The 6,142-nt window shown below is 50.5% G+C and overlaps 1 long non-coding RNA gene across 1 annotated transcript; it reads right to left on the reverse strand.

The window, feature by feature from the left end:
- Window positions 1–204: 204 nt before the first annotated feature.
- LOC139363272 (uncharacterized) lies at window positions 205–4,278 on the reverse strand. The gene is made up of 3 exons (XR_011623274.1): window positions 3,844–4,278; window positions 2,169–2,315; window positions 205–337 (listed from the first exon to the last, which is right to left on the reverse strand). It is a non-coding gene; the product is annotated as an uncharacterized lncRNA (long non-coding RNA).
- Window positions 4,279–6,142: the final 1,864 nt, after the last annotated feature.

A 6,142-nucleotide genomic window follows, 5' to 3' on the forward strand; every position in this document is an offset into this window, starting at 1 on the left:
ATTTGGCAGGTGACAGGGTCCAACAGTAAATTCGTAGATTATAAGGAGAGAGAATGGGAAGGTATACTAATTTTTTCCTATTAGTTAAGCTTCCCTCCCCCTTTTTTTCCCCCAGCAACCTGAAGTGATAAAAGGATAATGTGAAACTAACGGGGTAGCTCAGAGAATTCACAGCAGAGCTGCACAGTCCACTGCAGGAACCAACACAGAAGCCAGAGCCAGATATGAGGTGAGCTAGCTGTGAGGTAGGCTGGATTCTGCTGCTTTCGGCGGTGCTGCCGTTACCGTGCTGCCGCCAAGGATGTCCAGGCTCTCTCCCCATTCAAGGTGCAGATTCCTAAGAGAGGAACTGTGATTGGCTCAGGACTGATCAGCCTGGCATAGATATGGACACTTTGGACGTATCTGGAAGCTGCAGACATCACCCCCAACTGGGGTCAAGGACAGCGTTCTCAAGAGTCAGGTGGGCAGGAGGTGACCCAAGGGCACAGGGCTTCAGCAAAGGCCTGGGACTGGGAACTGGGCTTCAGGCTGCAGGGCCTGGAGGCAGGAAGGCTGGGACGGGTGACATGGGCCAGAGAAGGAGCAGGTCCAGAGGTGAGCAGCACAGAGCCTCGGCTCTCAAACCTCTCTGTCGAGGGACCTCTTTACACTCTTAAAAATTACTGAGGACCCCAAGGTGGTAGGTGAATATCTATCAATATTCACCTCATTCGAAATGAAGACTGAGACATTTTAAAGATACAAGAACACACAAGCACACATTCTGTTAGTTGTTGGATGTGACCATTCTTCTAGCAGCTGGGGAGACGCCAGGCTACCCCTGAGAGTATTGAATGAAGATAGATGGCAAGTGACATTGTAGTGTGACTTAGCAGTTGTTTTGACCTTGAAGACCCTCTAAAAGGGCCGTGCCTAGGCTCCCCACACCACACCTGGGGAACTGTTGGCATGGTGGCCCGGAACCTGTGCTTGAGAGCAAGACTGCCTAAGTTTAAAACTTGTTCTACTGTGGCCAGTCCCGCAGGTCTCTTATTTGGTGCCTCCACATCTTCAGCTGAAAATGAAGTGATAATAGTGTCTTCCTCATTGAGCCACTGGGAGGATGAAACAGACAATCCCTCTTTCTCCTTCTCCTTGTTCCTAGAACAGGGCCTCGCAGGTAGTATGTAGTCAAAACACTTCCAGGATGATGCACACAGCACGCTGCCAGGAGAAGCCCGCGGGCACCGGATCCCAGGTGTGGCAGCTGGACAGGACCTGCCTGGGACTGTCCCCAGGACCCAGAGCTCCCCACTAAGGCTCTGGCTCCATGAGGGGGACTAAAACTGAGTTACCCCCACTGGGAGGGGCCTGAGCTGGCTGGGCTGTGCTGCTGGGGGGCTCCGTGGGCTTTGTTCTCAGGAGCTGCTGAGGTAACAGTCCGTGGAATGCGATGCAGTCTGGTAGCTCAGCAAAGATGATTATCAGAAAAATATCTTTTTAATGGGAAAAATAACTGGTATTGCTGAGATACATCTTTCTCTGCATCAATCAATAAAAATGTGAAATTAAGCCAATCTATGAATATTTCATATATAATAAATCCAAGTTGTTAATGCTCAAAAATGATCAAAAGTGGCCAGGCATGGTGGCTTATGCCTGTAATCCTAGTACTTTGAGATGCTGAGGCAAGTGGATCACCTGAGGTCAGGAGTTCAAGACCAGCCTGGTCAACATGGTGAAACCCTGTCTCTACTAAAAATACAAAAATTAGCTGGGCGTGGTGGTGTACACCTGTAGTCCCCAGCTACTCGGGAGGCTGAGGCAGGAGAATCACTTAAACCCGGGAGGCAGAGGTTGCAGTGAGTCAAGACTGTGCCACTGCACTCCAGCCTGGGTAATAGAACAAGACTCCGTCTCAAAAAAAAAAAAAAGAAAAAGAAGAAGAAAAAAAGATCAAAAGTCCATCAATATGCATTTGACTTGAATCTCTCTCTGGCATCAGTTCAATTGGAGTCCCCAGAACCCAGGGGCAGCTCTGCAACCGGCAGTGCACACATCTCCTCAGGGGCCAGCTCCAGGGCCAGCTAACGGGGACGCGTGGACCTGGCTTCCTTCCACTAAGAGCCGATCGGGCTCATCCATCCAGGGCTGTTCTGAGGTTGGGGTGTGTAGGACCAACTTACCAGCAGATCCAATTAAAGGAGCAATGCTAGATGCGTTGATGCACACATGGAGGACACCAAACCACGCACTCAGCCTGTATGCGCCGCCCTTGAAAACTGCCTTAATGTGATCAGGCGTTGCTTACTTGAAGAATAACCACAGCAACACTTGGATGAAAAGAGAAGAACGCATTTTACAAAACTCTCCTGGGGACAGAATGGTTGTGAGTGCAAGGGGCAACCCAGATGTAAAGAGGTTGTCTTCTCAAGCCACCCTGGGGCCTCAGTCTTCTCCTCCCTGTTCCTCCTGGGACTCCGCCCACTCCCACACAGGGCACTCTGGGTTTCTTTCTTTAATGCCGTAATTTTCTTTTCTTTTCTTTTTTGAGACAAAATCTCACTCTGTCGCCAGGCTGGAGTGCTGTGGCACAATCTGGGCTCACTGCAACCTCTGCCTCCCGGGTTCCAGCGATTCTCCTGCCTCAGCCTCCCGCAATGCTGTAATGTTCAGTATGGGGCCATCCTTCCTCTTCATCACCCCAGTGCTATGGGCACATATTTCCTGAGCACTGGCAGCTCTTTCACCCAGAGATGCCCGGGGAGCAGCCCTGAGTCTAATTTTCCTGCTACATCAGCATTGCTTTTGCTAACCAGAGTGACATTCTGGGTGGATTGAGGCCCGCCCCCCAGTTTTTAACCATAGAGCCAGTTCTCAGCCACTGACTCGCCTCTTACAGTCTTCGAAATTTAGGCCGGGCACGGTGGCTCACGCCTGTAATCCCAGCACTTTGGGAGGCCGAGGTGGGCGGATCACAAGGTCAGGAGATCAAGACCATCCTGGCAAACACGGTGAAACCCCATCTCTACTGAAAAATACAAAAACAAAAAATTAGCCGGGCATGGTGGCGGGTGCCTGTAGTCCCAGCTACTCGGGAGGCTGAGGCAGGAGAATAGTGTGAACCCGGAAGGCAGAGCATGCCGTGAGCCAAGACCGCTCCAGCCTGAGCGACAGAGCGAGACTCCATCTCAAAAAAAAAAAAAAAAAAAGAAAGAAAGAAATTTAGAGCTGAAGGAGCTGTACAGGTCGCCGCTTTCAACTCCTGGATATAGAGTTGAGGAAGTAGGCTGGAAAGAGTGAAGGACTCTGTGACTATTATGTGGACAGCAAGGAAGACGTTTCTGAACCTGTGACACCTGCCGGGAAGGAGGAACACAGGCACATGACTCCATGCCTCTTCTCTCTCCCAGTGCCTTCTGCTCAACCCTGTAGCTCTGCGGACAGGTAACAAAGATCTACTTCTCATCAAGTAAAATGCCTTAGAAGCCCAGAGAAAGAGCCTTACCTGAATAAATAGGTAAATAAAGATATTTGTAGAGATACTAATGGTATTTGTACTTTTGTAAAGCAAACTGCCTTTTCTCTTCTGTTCTAGGTTCATTTTTGTTAACCCATATTAGAGGGTTCTCTGAGGCCTAAAATGTTGCCTGATAAGGGATTTGGGAGGTCTGTATCATAAGGGATTCTTGAAGGCCAAAACAGCTGCCAAGACTCAAAGGAATAAACTTGAGGAAGTGGAAAGTCAAACTCACTGCTGTTCAATTCCACCAGACCTCCTTCCAGCCCAGAACTGTGCTGTTGGTGTGCCAGCCAGGGCTCGGTGGACTCCCGAGCTGACACCATCATGTGACCACCTACCGGAAAGGCTCAGAACCAGGAGCCTCGGGGCCCTCCGCACCCAGGTCTTCAGAGCTCCCGGCATCTCAGCACAGTGTTCTTTCTAGAAATGCACCCACTCCTCTGGTCCCACTGCTGCTGGGAACAGCTCAAGGGTGGAGCTGTGACCATGGATCTCAAAGGCGCCCAACCACGAGTCAGTCCTTGGGGGACATGGGTTTTGTCAGCTCTCCTGAGCTGGCCCACTCTGGTGCCGCCTGTGGGAAGAAGGACACGAACCCACACATCTGCTCAGGCCAGCCCCTTGTTCCAAACCCTTCTGGGCTTTTCTGTGCCTGTTCACGCATCTCATCCTGGGTTCCACGTGAGCACTTGTCTTCCTGAAAGGTGGATTTTATTTAAACTTCTAGTGGAAAAAGACTACACCGTTTTCATTTTAATTATGAAAAAAGCAAAATGTCCTTGAATTCTAGGATAATACAGGAACTCTGGCTCTTCGTGTTATTGCTAACCGTTAAGGGGGACCAAGTTTAGTATCCTCTAACAATGGGGTTCCTTTAGGAGAAGTGTAAGGAGAAACAGGACAAAACCTTCACTCCTGATGGCCTCCAGGCCCTCCAAGGTTTGACCTTGCCACATGCACAGCCTCCTCTCCCTGCACTGGAAGGCCTCGGGGCCACACTGAGTCCCTGAGATGTCCTGTGTGCCCTCGGACCTGCGGCTCCTGCACGCCTGGCACAGCCTCCTCTCCCTGCACTGGAAGGCCTCGGGGCCACACTGAGTCCCTGAGATGTCCTGTGCGCCCTCGGACCTGCGGCTTGGCTCCTGCACGCCTGGCTTCTGTAACTCAGGGTGTCTCTGCCTGGGCACTGTTGACATTGGGGCTGGATGACTCTTCTCGCACAGGGGCCGTCCTGTGCATTGCAGCCGTGTCCCTGACTGGCCTTGACTCACTAGAGGCCAGTAGCACCCCCAAGTCGGGACAATCAAAAATGTCTGTAGACAATGCCAAATGTCCCCTGTGGTCAAACTGCCCCTGTCTCTAGCCCTGCTCGGGTGGGGACAGGCTTCTTGAGGCTCTCTGTCTAGTGACCTGACTCCTCTTTTATGCCTCAGCGCAAACATCACCTCCCCTGTCAGGTTTTCTGTGACTGCCCCAGACAGGTTAATTGTCCTCGCCCTGCCAGCTATGGAACTTGATTGGTTTGCACCCATTTGGTGCTTGTTCATGGGAACGTAATTTGTTTGTCCACCCCCATTAGATTATGAATGCCTAGAGGTCAAGGAGTATGCCTGCAATTGTACATGCTTCCATCCTCAGCACTTGGCACACTGTCTGATCCACTGAAGGAGCTGAGGAAATGCAGAAGGAATGGGTGAATGGGTGATCGGCCATTGGAGGCTGGGATTCTCCCGGCGAGGGCTCCTCAAAGAAGCATCACGATTGTCCGGTCCTCTCAGATCACCCAAGAGTTCAGCCACTGTCATAATCTCAGCATCACTACACCACGTGATACTTATTTGAAACCTAACTTTGCTGGCCAGGCGCAGTGGCTCACGCCTGTAATCCCAGCACTTTGGGAGGCTGAGGCGGGTGGATCACCTGAGGTCAGGAGTTCAAGACCAGCCTGGCCAACATGGTGAAACCCTGTCTCTACTAAAAATACAAAAATTAGCTGGGTGTGGTGGCTCAGGCGTGTAATCTCAGCTACTTGGGAGGCTGAGACAGGAGAATCGCTCGAACCCAGGAGGCGAAGGTTGCAGTGAGCCGAGATCGCGCCACTGCACTCCAGCCTGGGCAACGAGAGTGAAACTCTGCTTGAAAAAAAAAAAAGAAGAAAAAAAAGAAACCTAACTTTGCCAAGGAATTTCCAAGGAACTAACCCAGATTTTTATTAGTGGTTGTAAGCATAGTAGTAGTGTTAGAGTAACAACAGCCGCGGGGACCATATGAGCGTCTTTGCCCTATCCTGCCAGGTGTTTTCACTCTAACTGCTAGTCCTCACCACTCTTCTGTGAGCTACAGCTTATTACTTCCATTTTACAGGTGGGGAAACGGAGGCTCTGAGAGTCTCATTTACAAGCTCAGCATTTTGGTAGCCTTTGGATCAGAATGGAAGGCAATTTTCTCCAAACACAAGTTACCACCCTGCCTTCGGTTTCTAAACTTTTATTCTTTTTATTTATTTATGTATGTATTTATTTATTTATTTTTGAGACGGAGACTCACTCTTCAGGCTGGAGTGCAGTGGCGCTGTCTCAGCTCACTGCAACCTCCTACTCCCTGGTTCAAGAGATTCTCCTGCCTCAGCCTTCTGAG

This window comes from Macaca nemestrina, chromosome 5 (genome assembly GCF_043159975.1).
Source record: "Macaca nemestrina isolate mMacNem1 chromosome 5, mMacNem.hap1, whole genome shotgun sequence".
In the NCBI taxonomy this organism is placed as follows: domain Eukaryota; kingdom Metazoa; phylum Chordata; class Mammalia; order Primates; family Cercopithecidae; genus Macaca; species Macaca nemestrina.